Raw genomic sequence first — 19245 nt, 5'->3', positions numbered from 1 at the left:
TACGCTATAAAATTTAATGATTGAATCATATTAGGATTCGACTCTATTTATATTAATTTTTAGCTAAAATTAATTAAAGACCCTAATAAATTATGAAGAAACATTTAGATTGTAATCTATTACCATCCCTAATTGTTTGACGGGCGAAATCGGTATCTAGTCTCCGGCGGTTCTTCTATCTTATCTCTTAATTTTAAACTTCACTTGATAAACAATGTCATTTACAATGTAGCGTCCTCTATTTTATACTATTCACTAAAGGCAACTTAGTGGACATGGAGACGGGAGAAGCTAGAAGATATTTCCACCTAGTGGACATGGAGACGGGAGAAGCTAGAAGATATTTCCTTTCACTAGTATTCATGCACGGTGTGATACACACGTATTTATGCATGTGGTGAACTCCATGGACCTACACCTTTTTTTTTTGACAAAGCCAACGGGGGACGAAAGGTCCCCCGGCCTGATTAGAACTTGATTATTATAAGGGCACATGTTCCAGTTTTACAAGGGGGAGGGACATAAGCTTAGCTGCCAGAGACACATCGCACAGATGGCTACATGAAAATAGAAAAGGAATCACACCAAGAGGCAATTTCATCAATGAGAGGGCTCAGGCGTTGGTCCGGAAGGTCCGTGGGAATGTGGGATTGCTATTACGGAGAGCAGCTTGAAGGAGCTCCAGATCCTGCCTTGCAGCCGAGCTCAGGCGCGGGGCAAGGTGCCTAGTAATCCCCTCGGAGAGAACCTGATGGATAGAGACGGCCCGGTGTTTTGCATGGCTTGTGAGGGCAGGTAGCTATAGGTGATCTGTGATAGGTCCAAAATCAAGCCAGACATCGGACCAGAACCTGGTAGTCTTCCCATTATTCCCTAGCTTCACAGTGGTTATGGCAGAGTACAGAGGAAGTAGCTTTTGGAGTTGATTCCAGTGATCTCCGGTCGGTTTGACACCACCATCTGATTGGACCCCATGTGACCCATGAAGATCGAGCAGGACGCATCATCTTGTGAACCAGTTTGAGCAGGAGACAAATATTCTGGGTCTGCATGTGTTTCACCCCCCCCAATCCTCCATGCTGCTTCCCACGAAACGTGGCGTAGACGAGCTGGCTGCCAATAAGACACGTTGAATCCCATTCACTAAGACATACTAAGTTCAGATTGTTCCGAATCCTACTGAGTGACGCCAATAGCAGAGGCTTAGTCATCACATCAGTCAAGTGATCACCAAATGGAATAAGACACGTTGAGATATCGACGAGAAACTCAATTTAAACCGTGTTGCTGTTCTAGATTACGCCACTAAACCCAAAGACGCGTGGGTACTAGTGCCAGGACGTATATATATATTCTTGCCGGACAGACATTTTAGCACGTACACAAACACCACCGTCGCTAATTCGCGAAAAATTTAAACCGTTCAACGTTCATCACACCTTCCTTCTTGTCTTCTTGATTTCAAACGTGTGAGGGCGTATGTAGCATGCCGGTATCTGAAGCGTGCATGTCTGCTATCTGCTACGGCTCGTCGAACAGCGGCTGCAGCCGGTGCACGGCCGGCGCGACGACGGCGTCACCGCCACGGCAGCCCCCGGGCCACGGGAAGGCGCCCCGGCGCACTGACACGCGCGGGCCGCAGCGAGCCTCGTGGTCGAGGCCGCGCCTCGCGTCAGGGCTGAGCGCGGAAGCGTGGGGGCGAGGCCTCCACGACCGCGTCCCCGGTGGCGGTGGCAGTGGCAGTGGCGCCCCCATGCTGTTGTCAGCGATGTCTTCTGTCCATTTCAGTGTGGCCGCCACGCCCGTCGGCGCCTCCACCGGTGATTCCACAGGCCAACTGTCGCCGCCGCCGACGGCTGCGCCGAGCGATCCCGGATCGGCTGACGCCGGCGAGAGCAGGAGAGCCACGGCGGCGCACAATGAGAGGACGGGAAGCATAATCTGCGTACGTGAGGCATGCATGGTGTTGTCACGGAAATCTTTTCTAATTTGCTTCGGAGGATCAAGAGGGTACTTGTAGGAAAGCCCTCACAGGATTTTTTTTTTGTCTTTGTAACTTGCGAACCTTAATGGAGGAAGTTTTTTTTAATCCAAGTTTGTTGTACACACACGTACTTAATGAGAAAACGTTGCCAGAAGAAAGCCGTTTCTTTAAAGTCCAGATGTTAACGAGAGAGATTTGAGCACCACCGGTACATTTTTGACATCTATGCAATGGAGCATGTACTTCTACAATCATAGTCATCAACTCGGATTCAGGCAGAGCTCTTAGGACCTCGTGTCAAAATAGGGTCCGGCGAATAAGAAGATCGTCTTATCCTCATGTCTCTTTTGTAACATATGCACCGACATATAAGGGGTAGTAGATAGGGGATAAAGATCTTGATCCGATTTTCATGTAACTGATTCATTCCTTAAGTTATAAAGGAGGTATCAGGTAATCGGAGGGGGGTGATCAACAGAATAATAGCCATCAACAACTGGATGTAAGGTGTTATCTCCGACGAGAGCCCGAACCAGTATAAATCTCTATGTCCTTGTGTTCTTACTTTTTGCTTTGGTTCACCGCTGTTGGGACTATGCTTCGTCGCCGAAGGTCTTGAAGGAAGAAGCAGTTTTCAGCTGAAGCTGTTCGTATGAGTTGGTCGAAGGTTCCTCTTCATGAAGCTTCGGTATTACAAACCGACTTAAAGATAGAATGACTTTTTAGTCCATAAAGGTCTGAGTCAATGTTGTAAACTTTTATGAGGGGCATAATTGTAATTCTTCACAGGCTGTGTCCTGTGTCTATAAATAGTGAACAATATTCCTTTACTGTTCACGCATTCTGGTAATTGCAATCGCATCTTTCGGGAACCAATCTTTGCCAAGGCAGAGGTATAACTGTATTCCATGATTCGATATATTAAGTAAATATGATATAATTCGTTTACGATTCATCTACCTTTTTATATCCTTTATTTTATGTTATCTTATACAATCTATTAGAATTTAATTACGAAGACTTAACCTTCGTAATTATATTCTCATCAACCTTCGTCCAAGGTTCATTATTCTCAAGGGAATAATGTTTCACGGACGAAGGACGTTAACATTTAACATTTTATGTTGCCTTGTTCTTAATTCATAGCATTTGAGAACAAGTCCCCAACATTGGCGCCCACCTCCGGTGAACTCACTTCCACTTTTTTTGAGCTGATGGCTTCGTTCAACAATCAAGCTGGAGCTGCTTCGGACCCGAAGCTGGTGCTCCCGATTACAGGTGGTTCGTGCTCAGAACCAGCTAATAAAAAGCAGAAGAAAGAGGCGCAGAGAAGGGTACAACATGTTGGAGTGCAAGGACCCTTTATCAAGTCAAGGTGGTCCCACATCCCAATCACCTTCTCCCAAGAGGACCTTCAACTCAAGGATTACCCACACAACGATGCCATGGTTATCTCTTGTGTTATCAAAGGATTTCTGGTCCACAATGTCTTGGTTGATACAGGCAGTTGAGCTGATATCATATTTGCTAAGGCCTTCAGGCAAATGCAAGAGCTAGAAGATAAGATTCATGATGCTACACACCCTCTCTGTGGCTTCGGAGGAAGACAGATTGTAGCACTGGGCAAGATCACCATGTCAGTGACCTTCGGGTTCATCAACAACACTAGAACTGAGCAAGTTGTGTTTGACATTGTTGACATGGAATACCCTTACAATGCAATTATTGGTCGTGGCACCCTCAATGCTTTCGAAGCAATTCTTCATCCTGCTTATCTTTGCATGAAGATACCTTCGGATCAAGGACCCATCGCTATTCATGGAAGTCAGGAAGCTGCCAGAAGGGCCGAAGGAAACTGGACTGACTCAAAAGCAATCCATAACATAGATGGAGCTGAAGCTTGTGAACAGTACAAATTCAGAAGGGAGAAAGCAGCTTCAGCAGATCAGCCAAAGCCCATGCTCTTATGTGAGGACATAGCAGAGCAGAAGGTGCTGTTGGGCTCCCAATTATCCGAAGAACAGGAGAAAACCTTGATAAGGTTTTTGTTCAACAACAAAGATGTTTTTGCATGGTCAGCCAATGATCTCTGCGGAGTTAATAGGGATGTTATTGAACACTCGCTCAATGTTGACCCATCCTTCAGACCCAGAAAGCAGAGGCTTCGGAAAATGTCTGATGATAAGGCCGAAGGTGCTCGTAATGAAGTCAAAAGACTCCTCAGTGCAGGAGTTATCAGAGAAGTAAAGTACCCAGAATGGCTAGCTAACACTGTTATGGTAAAAAAGGCCAATGGCAAGTGGCGAATGTGTATCGATTTTACAGATCTCAACAAGGCTTGTCCGAAGGACGAATTCCCATTGCCAAGGATAGACTCTTTAGTTGATGCAGCAGCTTCTTCAGAGCTCATGAGTCTGCTAGACTGTTACTCAGGCTATCACCAAATCTGGATGAAGAAGGAAGATGAGCCGAAGACTAGCTTCATAACCCCAAGTGGCACATATTGCTATCTTCGGATGCCTGAGGGGCTCAAAAACGCTGGAGGAAGTTTCAGCAGAATGACTGCGAAGGTTCTCCAGTCTCGGATAGGCAGAAATGTGCTAACTTATGTTGATGACATCATTGTAAAAAGCACGAAACAGGAAAATCATATTGCTGATTTGCAGGAGACCTTCGCTAGTTTCAGACAAGCTGGCTTAAAGTTGAATCCAGAAAAATGTGTCTTCGGAGTAAAGAAGGGGAAATTTCTTGGATGCTTGGTTTCAACAAAGGGAATTGAAGCTAATCCAAGTAAAATTGAAGCTATACTTCGAATGGAGCCACCAACTACAAAAAAGGGGGCCCAAAGATTAACAGGGAGGTTGGCATCTCTTAATAGATTTATCTCCAGATCAGCAGAAAGAAATTTACCATTCTTCGAAGTGCTGAAATCAGCCGAAGTCTTCGAGGAACTGAAGCAATATCTGATAGATTTAACAACATTAACTCCACCGACATCAGGGGCTCCCTTGTTATTATATGTGGCAGCTTCGCACTCAGCGGTAAGTGCAGCACTTGTCCAGGAGAAGCTTGATGGCCAAGTCAAGAAGCAGGTCCCAGTGTATTTTGTATCTGAAGTTCTTAGTATATCAAAGAAAAATTATACAGAATTAGAGAAGGTGTTATATGCTGTTTTGATGGCATCCAGGAAGCTTCGGCATTACTTTCAAGCATACAATATTGTTGTTCCTTCTTCGCAGCCGTTGAAGGATATTATGAGAAATAGAGAAGCTACTGGGCGGATTGGAAAGTGGGCTGCAGAGCTCAATGAATTTTGCATTGATTATGTGCATAGATCTGCGATCCAGTCCCAGGCGTTAGCAGACTTCATTGCTGACTGGACGCCAGGGGCTCCGGATGAAGAAACAAATAAAGATGCCGAAGTATGGACAGTGTTTTGCGATGGGTCTTGGGGAACCTTCGGGGCGAGAGCAGCTGCTGTGTTGGTCTCGCCATCCAAAGTTAAAACTTGTTATGCGGCAAGACTCGATTTCAGTTGTACAAACAATATTACTGAGTACGAAGCCCTGCTTTTGGGTCTTCGGAAGCTAAAAGCAATGGGAATCAGAAGGGCCATTCTTAAAACTGATTCCCAAGTTGTTTCGGGTCACATCGACAAGAGTTGCAAGGCTAAAGATCCGAAGCTTGAAAAATATCTGGACATGGTTCGAAGAGTCGAAGCTTCCTTCGAAGGATTTTCTGTCAAAAATATCCCTCGAGGACAAAATGAGCATGCTGATTTGCTAGCTAAGTCAGCAGCACAGGGGCTGCCTTTACCTTCGGATGTGTTCTTCGAAACAATAAAAGCACCTTCGGTGGAACTTCTTGAAAGAGCAGTCCTCAATATATCTCCTGTTTATAGCGAAGATTGGAGAACTGAGATCATCTCTTACCTTCAGGGTAAATTCCTTTCAGATGACGAAACTTATAACAGGAGGATAGAGGCAAGAGCTCGTCCATATGTCATGATAGAAGGGGAGTTGTACAAGCATGGAGTTTGTGCTCCGTTACTCAAGTGTTTATCTAGAACCGAAGGCATAGAGTTGATGAAAGAAATACATGCAGGCCTATGTGGATCTCACATTGGATCTAGGCCGTTACTTGGAAAAGTCTTCCGTCAAGGGTTTTATTGGCCGAAGGTAGCTTCGGATGCAGCGGAATTAGTTCAAAAGTGCGAAGGTTGTCAGAAATGTGCAAGAGATCAAAAACAACCTTCGTCCTTAACACAGCTCATACAACCCATTTGGCCATTGCAAAGGTGGGGCCTTGACTTGTTGGGTCCATTACCACCGGCCCAAGGGAACTTAAGATATGTTGTAGTGGCTGTGGAATATTTTTCCAAATGGATTGAGGCAAAGCCTTTAGCCACAATAACTTCGGCCACCATTCAAAAGTTTTTCTGGCAGAATATTGTTTGTCGTTTCGGAGTACCAAAGGCCATCACTGTGGATAATGGAACACAGTTCGACTCCGAAGCTTTCAGAGATTTCTGTGATCAAATTGGTACGAAGATCCATTTTGCATCAGTCAGGCATCCAGAGTCAAATGGGCTCGTTGAAAGAGCCAATGGCATTATAATGACAAGAATAATGAAGTTAATCTTCAATCAACCCAGGGGAAAGTGGCCAGATCAGTTAACCAAAGTGGTGTGGAGCCACAATACAACGACATCAAGGTCTACAGGCTTTACTCCATTCAAGTTATTATTCGGTGACGAAGCAATAACTCCGGAGGAAGCTAAAACTGGATCAATAAGAGTAGTAGCTTCGGCAGGATCAGGTTCTGAAGATGCTTATTCTGTGGAAAAAGATGCTTTAGAAGGGATCAGGCTTCAAGCTGTGGAGAATATCAATAAATATCAAGCCAAAACAGTCAAATGGCGAGATAGAAAAGTTCGGTTAAAGAATATTGAGCCAGGACATTTGGTGCTTCGGAGAGTGGCCAACCCAGACACAGTGGGCAAGTTGCAGTTGAAATGGGAGGGACCTTTCTTAGTAGCATCTTCGTCAAGACCCGGTTCATACAGATTGAAGGATATGGACGACAACGACATTCCTAGATCTTGGAATGCGGATGAGCTTCGGCGATATTATGTGTAACTTGATGTAACTTTTTATGTTTTTTTTCTTTTTCATGGCACCCTTTTCCTTTCTAAAGGGGGAGAAAGGTTTTTAATGGGGCCATCATATGTAATTTCCTTTTTTAGTTCTATAAGAGCAAAATCCCCCAAGGAATGTAAATGTAAAAGCTGAGAACGCACCATCGAGTGCCGAAAAGTAAAAGGCGAAGAAGCTCCAAAGTCGTTCCTAAGGGAATGCAGAGCTTACAGCGAAAAGTCAACACTGATTCCGCCGAAAGTAAAAGGCGAAGAAGCTCCAAAGTCGTTCCTAAGGGAATGCAGAGCTTACAGCGAAAAGTCAACACTGATTCCGCCGAAAGTAAAAGGCGAAGAAGCTCCAAAGTCGTTCCTAAGGGAATGCAGAGCTGATGTGTGATTGTTTCTAAGGAAATAATGGCTGAGAGTATGGCTTCGGATATATGTTTGGACATTCATTCGCACATCACATTACATCATAGCATTTGCATTCATAAACATTCATCCAGGCATATGTAGGATAATCATCATCATGTCATAAGTGGTTGCTTCGGCATAAGAGAAGAGCTTCTTCGCGTACAAAAAGGAGAGCTTCGGAAGAAAGGGAAATGTTGTTTTCTATGCTTCGCTGTGTACGAAAAGAAGGGAAGGTGTTTTTTCGCCTTCGGCTCAAAAAAGGTAATTTCGTCCACAACAAAGCACTTCACGTACATTAATGGAAGGGTAAGAGCATAATACAAGGTATGAACAGAACTCATTAAAGACAAGTTTAGTTACATTTACAAAAGTTATCTCAAAAGTTTCCTGAGTCTATCTACAGTCTACTCCTATTTTCGAGGGATTTTAGCTTCGGCGTCATTCTTTTTAATCATCGACTTCGGCTTCGTCATCCTACATGAATTAAGTTGTTGTAAGTCAAAATCAAGCTTGAAGAGGTAAGCACAAGGTATGATTTCTTACTGGTTCAAGATGACTCCGAGCTTCGTCTCCAGCCTTTTCTCGCCCGCCTTTTGTCCATATCATTTTTACAAATCTATTGGAAATACTTCGGGCGAGATCAGGAATGTCATCTAGGATTGATGGTGATAAAGTGAAATTGGGCCTATTGACAATCTTTCCATGATCGCAACCAGCTTTTAGGAAGGCTGCAGCAGTGCCCCGAGAAGCTACCCAGGCACAGAAGTCACCGTGCCCAGCTATAACTTCGTCGAGCTCGTCAATTTCACCCTCAATATGTTCGAAGGTCTTCGGTAAATCTTCAGCTGAGGGGGTGAATTTCTCACTGCTGGCTCCAACTGAGTGGAAAATTTTTCTTAGTCGTTGAATACATTTGTTGCTAAATTCCAAACATTTTTCTTGAAGGCCCGCCAATAGCTTTTTCAAATCTGAATTTTGTTGAGCTTCGGCTTCAAGTTTTGCATTAAGTTCTTGCTTTTCTTGCTCAAACTGCTCAGATTGGCAGAGAAGCTTCGTGTTCAGTTCTGTTATTTTGGCTTCGGCTTCCGCCAATAAACCTTCAGTTGCTTGGAGCTCAAAGTTCTTCTCAATAGCAGCTGATTGCTCCTTTATTTTGCTTTCTAAATTTTCAATTATAACTTCGTGTTTCTTGTCTTCAAAATCTTGCTGCATTTTCAAGGATTTGCTCAACAGCATACTCTGCACGAAAACAACCTTCGTTAGACATGTTTTCATTGTTAAAAACAATAAAAGTTAAGGGAAAAGTAGTTCACCTTGAAATTGGAATAAAATAAACTACCAACGATATGTTGTCGTCGGTAGCGGCTAATGTTTGTTTCTAGCTTCGGAAAACCGATACTCTTTGACAGAGTACCGATAACTTTGGCTCCAGTTTGATCTCGGATACAATCTAATTTTTCATCATCAATACCTCCGAAGAGGAGTGCTCCTGGTTTGTACCCGCAAGATTTGGCATACTCTTTAAGCTCTTCTATTTCGGGTTTTGATAATTTTTCTCCAACTAAATTTTGGAACATGAAGGTTTCGTTTTCTGAAGCTTCGTCAGCAATTTCCTTTCCTTTCCCCGACGCTGCGGCCGCGGCCTCTTCGGCGGCAGTGGTAGCTTCTTCTGTGGCCATGTCTAGCAGTATTTTGTCGATGTGTTCGATTGTGCTTTCCAGGTTCAAATCTTCAATTGAGGCAGCTTCGGTAGCCGCGACCTCCGAAGGTGTGATTTCAGTATCTGTTCTTTCCTCAGCCGCTGGTGTCTTCTGAGCTGAAGCTCTTGGTGGTGTCTTGTCAATAACCTCTGTCACAGTGATGATTCTTTGTCTCTTTGCTTTAGCCATTTTCTTCGTTTTTTCGGGCTCCTTTTCCTTCTGAAAAACTTTGTCAGTTGAGGCCCCAATGGACTTAGCTTCGCAGGCAGGGATTCAGTCATTACCTTCAAAATTTCCTCCACGTCAGTGGCAGAGGGTGATGCGAGGGTTTCTTCTTCGTCAGATATCTTTTGCTTCGGAGAAGACGCTTTCCTCTTCTTCGGAATTTTCTTCTTTGATGGTTCTTTCTCGTCTTCATTTAAGGCTTCAGTTATCCTTTTCCTTTTCTGGCCCCCAACACCTTTGTTCAGATTTTCATAGTCAGGGTATTCAAAACCCAGGGCATCCAGCACTCGATTCAGTCTTCGCTTCGGACGGGTGCCGAAGGCCGCAGTCATCAATTGATCTTCTTTTTTGGAATAATTGTCAAGTATCTCATTGCACATTACTTCAATTGTATCCAGCCACTCTTGGCAAGGTGTTTTAAAGTATTTCTTAAACTTGAAATAGTAAGGTAAACGCACAAGTTCACCTTCTTTCTTCTCTCCCTTTAGCTTCGGCATTTCCCATTCTTTTAAACTAGGAAAAACTTTGAAAGCCAAAAACTCCTGAACCAGGTCCCTTGTACTGATATGCTCTGCAATAATTCTGAATTCATTCAACGCTTGTTGTGTTGGACCTTCTTGTGTCATGTTGCAACGAGGTCGGGTTTCTCCGAAGATTAGTTCGAGTGGACTTTGCACAAGCTTCTCCTTGTCATCATCAACCTTGACATAGAACCACTCCGACTTCCAGCCTGCTGCCCATTTGCTTCGGTAGCTGATTACAGGAAACTTTGTGGTTTTCCGATAAGCAAAATTATAGCAACCAAAATTGTCATGCAATCCATCTTTTCTAGCCTTCGTCTGATAGTGCAGTTCGTGAACTCGACAAAAGCTGTCCGCAAATGGCTCCACCGCTTGGCTTCGGAGGGCCCAGATATAAACGCTAAGCCTAACAATAGCGTTAGGAGTCAGCTGATGAAAATAGATACCAAACCTCTTCAGTACCTCTGCAATAATTCCATGTAGGGGGAATCTTAATCCAGCCTTTAGAAAGCTCTTGAAAATGACAATTTCATCCTTCTCCGGCTTTGGGGTAGTCTCCTCTCCCCCGAAGCGTAATAGCTTCTTCTGATTTTCATTGAAAAAGCCCGACTTTACCATCTTGGAGAGATCAGCCTTCGAAACAGTAGACTTTCCGAAGTCCAAGTGGCTGGGCTTGCTTGGCATGGCAATACGATAATCGTCTTCGGGATCAGTTTCCTCAATACCTTCTTCTTCTGCTTCGGCAATTGCTTGTTCTGCTTGTTCTGCATCATCACTGGGGATCTTTTCCGAAGTTACCAGTCCGGATCTTTGCATCGCTTCGGAGATGGGAACAGTCTCCGAACCTTCAACTTCGCCCCCCTCACGCTCAACCCTAGCGGTAGAACGTACTCTGGCCATTTAACTCTGAGTTTGCGGAAATTAAATACTTTTTTCTTCCGAAGTTTTTCCTTCTGACGAAGCAGGCTTCAAGTTGGAGCTTCGTTCGATTCCGAGAGTCAAGCTTCGACGATGGTTAAAAATTTTGGCAGCAAAACAGTGCAAATAGCAATGAATGCTGTGGTAACTTCACACCTACTCGTCTGTTTATATAGTACTGCAGGTAAGAAGGCGAAGCGCCATGATTTTTACACCAGGCGGACACCCGCTTGCACTCGCTGCGTGGTGGACCGTAGAGACAAACAGTAACTCTGCAAGGTGGGACCGATACGCGCTGGGAAACTGAATCGTTTCTCGACAACGAGCTCAGGGAAGGTGTTTTTTGGACCTTAGGCTCCCCGAAGCTTAAGAGACTTTTTTCACGGATCAAGCTCGTTACGAAAAACGATCTAGCACCGCGAAAGGGGCTACTGTTGGGACTATGCTTCGTCGCCGAAGGTCTTGAAGGAAGAAGCAGTTTTCAGCTGAAGCTGTTCGTATGAGTTGGCCGAAGGTTCCTCTTCATGAAGCTTCGGTATTACAAACCGACTTAAAGATAGAATGACCTTTTAGTCCATAAAGGTCTGAGTCAATGTTGTAAACTTTTATGAGGGGCATAATTGTAATTCTTCACAGGCTGTGTCCTGTGTCTATAAATAGTGAACATTATTCCTTTACTGTTCACGCATTCTGGTAATTGCAATCGCATCTTTCGGGAACCAATCTTTGCCAAGGCAGAGGTATAACTGTATTCCATGATTCGATATATTAAGTAAATATGATATAATTCGTTTACGATTCATCTACCTTTTTATATCCTTTATTTTATGTTATCTTATACAATCTATTAGAATTTAATTACGAAGACTTAACCTTCGTAATTATATTCTCATCAACCTTCGTCCAAGGTTCATTATTCTCAAGGGAATAATGTTTCACGGACGAAGGACGTTAACATTTAACATTTTATGTTGCCTTGTTCTTAATTCATAGCATTTGAGAACAAGTCCCCAACAACCGCAATCAACCGGCACAAATTCACTATCGAGAATTCCTCGACAGTTGGTGCGCCAGGTAGGGGAACCCATATCAATCATAGTAGAACAGATGGGGACCACCTCCATGCAAGGACATGATATTAACTTCGAGAGTTTCATGTTCGTTAGAGATGCATCTGGAAGCCTCATGCGCATCCCCGACACCTCGACGATCGAGGCCATCTTACTACTCAGGCTAAGGGCTAGCATTCTGGTGACATCCACGTTCGAGATGCCAGATTCATTAGATCAAATCTCGAAAGTGATGCCATTGATGGAACCCAAATACCCGACGGACTCTGATGATGGCGCATGCCAGGACTTGGGCTCCCAGGATCTTGGCTCGTGTTTGTGGTTGATGGGGAGCCTGAAGATCACCCCATTGGAGGATGAAGGAGACTTAGATACAAGAAGACAATAATCTCGAGAAGATCTATGCCTAAGCGGACGAGAAGCCCATGATCAAATTGAGATGGTTGAGTTCCAGGGACAACACGTCTACGCCACCCCGATACAGAATCTTGTCACATAAAAAATACTTGTTGGATGGGATCAACCCTTTGTTTCTACAAGACAATCCCCAAGCTCTCGAAAACCTTAAAAAGATTCAAAACATGATGACCTATGCTGTGATATGTGATGGAGGCCTAGAGCAGACACTACCCTAGTGGCAAATGAGGAGAGATATGAGTCGACACTAGAGACCCCTAACGAAGAACACTCAGTAGATACACTGAGTCATCTACACAAGAGTTCATTGCAACCGAGAAGGAACTAAGACTCCCTTTTGACCTAGTTGCTGAGTCAAGTCCCCTCCCCCGCGCGAGGGGAGCTATCATGCCGGCTTAGGCCAACACATCGGGGGAGGCATCCTCAGATGACCACATGACCACCGTGACAGGTACAATGCAGATGATTCCTGCTACGAGATCCACCCTAGTTTCGGCCTAACCAGGTACCAACTATGCTCGTCAATTCTATGATTAAGGCATTTATAGGGTCGTTGAGATGAGTCAGTTGGCCGGAACCAACTTCAAGCCTCCCCACCATTGAAGATAATGACAAATGCACTAACCTTTCAGATTGGCTAGGAGTGTACCAACTCTCCATTATAGTCACAGGAGGGGACTCAACGGTCATAGCAAATTATTTACCTATGTGCCTCAATGCGAGCACCCACAAATGGTAGCTAATCTTCTGGCTAACTTTATAGACTCTTGGGATGATCTCAAACGTATTTGTATTGCTAACTTTGGCTTGACATGTGAGCAAGAAAAGACACAATATGATTTTGAACATATTACGTAGAAGGAGGATGAGAGCCTCCAAAGCTACATCAAGCGATGGCACAATATCAAGGTCGATGTATCGCACATCCATGAGGATACGATAGTTTATGTTTTCTGCAATGGCTTCAGGAATAAGGAGCTATCTCAGAAGCTAATCCGTAAGGCATTGAGAACTCTATCAACCGTGTTTCAGGTGGCTAACAAGTACGCCATGAGCGATGAGGTGACAGTCCATACAACCCCTCCATCAAAAGACAAAGGAAAAGTCGAACAAAGGCTACTCATTGATGTATATGTTTAATTAGTTACTCGATAATTAGTTACTCGATAAACTAACAAATGTCTGTTTCTTTTAAAGGGTTTGGGCTCACATCATGCTAGTCCGTCTCCGGATCAGAGCACGTTTATGGACTTATTGATGAACACAAGTGGCATCGGCTCCAATGACCCACCGACGGAATGAATTAATATGGAGGCTTGTGTGTAACTTACTAGCATTGCGTTTTGTATGAACTTCAACTTGTTTCAAATGGATTTGAACTTCTTTCTTATGGACTTGAACTTGAATGAATATTGAATATGGTGCTTGTGTTGTGATATATTGAATATTGTGTTTGTATTGTGCTGTTAATGAACTGTTATGGAGGCTTCCAATCCGGGGAGGGAGAAAAATAAAACTGGGTATTAAAAAAATTTATTCAGTAAGAGTGTTGGCCCCCACATTCTTATATGGCACAACTAGGCTGGGGACGGCACGCACAGTAAGAGTGTCTGCCACGTCACTGGCCGACACTCTTAACATAAGAGTGTCGGTTGTGTGCTGAACCGACACTCTTAACGTAAGAGTGTCGGTCCCCACACTTTTATACGAATAAGAGTGTCCATTTTAGAGTGTCGGCTTATTTTAGTAAGAGTGTGGGTTTTTGGCCGACACTCTTTGCCTTGTTTCTTGTAGTTTTATTCTCTTTTTACGTTGACACTTTCTTGTAGTTTTATTTCTTGTAGTTTCTTGTAGAGTGTCGGCTTATTTCAGTAAGGTGATCTTCCTTTTATTCTCGATTGAACTTGGTTTTAGTTTCGCTAACTCCATTTATAGACCAAGTTTGTTGTTTTTATTTAAAGTTTTCAAAGGATCACCTATTCACCCCCTCTCGGTGCTCTCACCTTCCTCTGTCCCATATGCCATGACTAATGTCCACATAGGTTTCCCTAATTACTTGGTTAAGACCAATTTTATCCTTATGGTTGTACTATTTTCATAGGTGGTCGCTCGTCAAATCAGTCCTTAGGGTAAAGCACTTGAGCAATTTTATTCCATGCTCAAATCCTCATGGTTTGCTAAAAAGCATATTTTATAAACATTTTTCATAAACAATTCAAAACACTTTTACCTTTTATATGATGTAGAGCACTAGCAATTTATCTACTAAAAACTTCCCAAAATTTCTGGGTAACCAAGGACAAGGTAAATAAATAATAAGGTAAATCCTACTGGGAGCAATACTTAAGCCAAAAAAATGATATCATTTAATAAAATGGGTAAGCAGGGTCATGGGATACTTGCGTTCTTTGGGATTCTCGATGCCCTCAAAGGTGGAGTCCTTGATGTAGTTGCAAGGTTCTGAGGCTACTCGTGCATATACAACAAATATGGGTAAAAAAAAAGAAACAATACACTAAGCACAAAACATGGTTTGGAAATAGTTTTAGAATTATTCTATGCAATTTTGCAATTTATTTGAGACCAAAATCATTATTTTGATTTAAAATGAATTTGTTATGAATTTTAATTCATTTTAAGAAGATGAGGTTATATTTTTAATTGTCCATAGACTGCATGGTTTAAAAAGTATATTTGATGTCCCTAGTTAGAACCAGATTGGACTGTGGTTTGATTTAAATAAAGCCAGAGGTTTCTTTTGCAAAATGCACGTTGTCAGCGCCAGTCTGACTCGGCGTTGGCCGGTACCAGTCGCTTCCGACCGTTAGATCACACGTGGACACTCCTGATTAAAATAAAGGTTGTGCAAAGGTAGATCACGGCGACGATTTGTCCTCCACGATGGTGGCTCGCCGGAGATGGCTAGACCAGCCAACCCAGGGTTCGTCTAGGGCTATGGGTTGCCACCAAGCTTTCGTTGGCCATGGCGAACCATCTGAGCTTGAATTAGGGCAAGGGGACCAATGGGAAGGGCATGGTTGATGATATAGGTGCTTGAGGTGGCCCTGGTTAACTATGGTGAGCAATCAGAGTCAGTTTAGTGCGCATTAGGATGAGGGAAAGGGCGGTTTAGTTCCGGTACCTAATTGCACACCTCCTAGTGCTAGGTAGAGCGTCGACGCATGGCTAGACATGGGTCAATGGTGGTGGGGACATGGAGGGTCAAGAGCATTGTGGTATGAGGTGTGGGAGTACATAGAGTTTACCCTGAGACGTGTTGTGATTGTCCCGATCATAGCATAACATCTTCGAGGAGCTTCTAGGGGCAGCGACAACGACAATAATGACACATGCAGGGGGCTCGGGTCGTTAGGAGCTCAAATGTAGGTGAGCGGGGCATGCATGGTGTCGGATTTTATAGCCACGTGCCACTGATTAAGGGGAGGGAACAACGACAAGGGTAGCGTGACCAAGGGTCACCATTTGAATGTCGGTGAAGCCACTCGGAGTTATGGAGCAAGCATCTGGGGAGGAATTGTGGAGCGGGCATCTGGGGAGGAAACGTGGGAAGTAACGACCGAGGTGAATGCGCGAGATCTCCGTCACCAAATGACAGGTGAGGGAGTGGTGGTCTGGTCTCGCAAGGGCAAGATTGGCAGTGGTGTGTCTGCTGGTGAACAGAGAGGGGGAGCGGAAGGTCGGTGATGACAACTGGGACCTAGGCATCAGTGACTAAGGCACGACGCGTGAGGGGTCAGTGCCGATAGGCGGGGACCGACTCTTAGTGAGAGGGAGAAGGGGAGAGCGGGCACACGTGGCTTGTTGGGCTGAATTCGGCTGGGTCGCACAGTTTACACTATTTTGTTGTTTTCCATTTTCAGAATTGGAATTTAAGTATAATTTTCAAATTCAAACCAAAGAAGTCGAAATGGCTTTGATTTTTTCAAAAAAAAAAGAAAAATACTTCAGCAAAGTATGAACTCATTTTACGGCGAGGATTTTTATACAAAAAAAATTCTTCCTTTCTCTGTTTGGAATATATAAGGAAACACATGTTTTAAAAGGAAAGGAATTCAAATTCATCTCTAAAACTTGTGACATGTGTTGTATATTCATAGTGGTTTTGTGCCATACAAAAGTAGGATGTTACGAGGGGCTCATGAATCTACATGCCTACCGAATTTGGGATAGCGGCGTGAACATTTTTGTTGTCTCTGTAATCTTCTGAAAGCTCTAGAGACGAGTCATTGTAATCAATATTGATTACAGTGAAAGTTAGGACCGGACCGGCTGGGTCGGTCCATGTTTTTTGATTTTCCATATAAATCGCTGTGTTAATTGTTTATATGATTGCTATTATTTAACTGCTGATGTTTTAGTCTGAATTCTCCTCGTTGCAACGGAGAGGAGGGACTAACTGGTGCATTTTTGCTGCCCTTTATATGTGTTTCTCAATGTAGTATGCTTATTATATATGGTATGAGTGAATGCATTTTTATCTGTGAGGAAGACTGAACTGTGTTATATCCACTTCCTATCATGAGTACATCATATATGAGCATATTAATTCATCATCACCGTATATATGTGAGTTGAATTTTAGGGGCAAATCCCTGTCCAAGTTGACTTGTATTCAAACTGAGCTATTTCAGCCATTTATATATGCTACAAAATGTACGAAAAGTAATCCCTATATTTTAAATTATAATTATTTTAACTTTCTCAAAGCATCTAAGTTTGGGTTAAAATTATAGAAAGATATACAAACATTTATGACATTAAATAGGTATACTATAAAAAACATAACTAATCAAATAACTAGTGATACTTATTATTTTATTATATAATTTTAGTTTACCTTGAGGCTTTTTGATTCTGCCAAGATAAAATAAAATAACTTGTAAATGCAGGTACAAGTTATGTGCTCACGAAACATCATTCATGTCACGATGGCTACATATACATTTGCGTAGCATCATTCATGTCACGATGAATACATTCTAGCTCGTATAGCATCATTCATGATTGTATAGCAAACGGCAGATGTTCACTGCATCAAAAAAGATGGATTCATCTCTCAGTTTCACTAGTTCCCTAACCAAGCATATGCAAAGAATTTAAAAGAAATGGAATGTTAACCTGACAGATTTCAGTTCACGATCCTAAGGATTCAACAGGAGTCGAGACAACTAATTGACCATGATCACTAATGCTTCGCTTGCTTATATACTCAAGTAAAAACAAAGCACTTAAAGCATCATGTCTGACATAGGGCAATACACCGACGACAGAAGGTTCATCATCACGACTAAGGCTTTTATTGATCTTTTCGCCATATCGGATACGAATGCCTTACAGAAAGTGTTATTACAAAACGAGCACATTGGAGGTAGGGGACTGATAGGGGCTATGACCTAGTTACACACTAGGGCCTACCTAGTTACACACTAGGGAATGTTTGGTTCACTATCTAACTTGTCACACTTTGTTTAACTTTTCCGTCTAAGGTTAGTTCTTCAATTTGAACGACTAGCCTTAAACTAAGTGTGACGCAGTTAGCCACAAACCAAACAACCCTTAAATGTGTTACATCAAGCCCCATCTGTCTTCGCTTATGTGGGGGAGCCATTGAGCCCACAACCAGGAGTCGGCCCTACATAGTTGAATTACGTGGCGTAGAGGGAGAATTCACCTATGAAAACATTTGCATTCCTACGTTTCTAGAGATGCCAGAAGCACAGGACGACGATGTCGCTAAAATTTCGGCATGTGAGAGCCGGGGGGCAGGCAAGTTCATGGAGGCGAGAGCAGTGCATGTTGGGGGGGGGGGGATGGTGATGCCAATGGCAGCCCAGAAGGTGTTTGCAAAGCTGCAGTGGAAAAGGATATGTGAAGTCGTCTCAGGGCCAGCGTCGCGGACGACATAAGTGTCACTGTCTAGAATTTTCTTTTTTGCAGAGGTTCACACGAGTTTGGAGTCTGTTTTAGAGGTAAGCCAGGTGAAAAAGCGCACTCTACGGGGAGTTTTACTTCCCAGGTGAAGGTGGACAAGGGTGTGGGAGGACCTCAATGATTTTTCAGCATTTTGTAGAGAAGGGCTGTGTGCAGGAGGCCATCCTTTTTATGAAGCACACACTGCCTACTATCCGGCGCATCGGTGAGCCTGATATCCTAGAGGAGAGTGCTGAGGTTTTTAAGCTCTATCTTGGCCTGGTCCGAGAGGCGGGGAACAAAGGCCAAAGGCAACGGGTGGGAGAGGACCCTAGAAACATGAGGATCCACCAACTTAGTATGAGATTTGAGAATGGGGAATTTCGTGGCAAGGTCGTCATTTGAGCACCAGACATTGTGCCAAAAGGAGGTGTTGTTCCCATCATGGACATCACAGGTGGTGATAGCATGGTATAGGGGGAGCAAGGATTACAGGGTAGCCTAGTGGGCACTTGGGAGGTTGCCGGAGAGATTTGCTAGGCAAATATGACGGCTGTTGGGGGCCTAATCTACTGAAGGTCCTCAGAATACCTTTATTTAGGAATGAACAAATGTGTTTCAGGTATATAGCGAAAGGCGGACGAAGCTGACCTTCGACCGAAGTGGTGTGTAAAGAAGCTTCATCCAATACATACAAGTGGCAAGGGTGTGACCCGAAGTCGTTAGCCACATCATGAAAAAGGAATTCGGACGTGAAGTGACGAAGGAGAAGTTTGAGACTTGTGCAGCAAGAAAGAAAGAGAAAAGATAGCGATGTCAATGCATCATTTGTAAATCATGTGTGTAAACTTCATGGGCATGTTTGTAATTTCCTACAAAGATGTTCATCTTCCTTATAAATAGGTGAAGAGTGGCCTGCACAAATTCA

The sequence above is a fragment of the Zea mays genome, chromosome 1 (assembly GCF_902167145.1).
Source record: "Zea mays cultivar B73 chromosome 1, Zm-B73-REFERENCE-NAM-5.0, whole genome shotgun sequence".
Taxonomy (NCBI): domain Eukaryota; kingdom Viridiplantae; phylum Streptophyta; class Magnoliopsida; order Poales; family Poaceae; genus Zea; species Zea mays.
Note: the sequence above shows the minus strand (reverse complement) of the source record.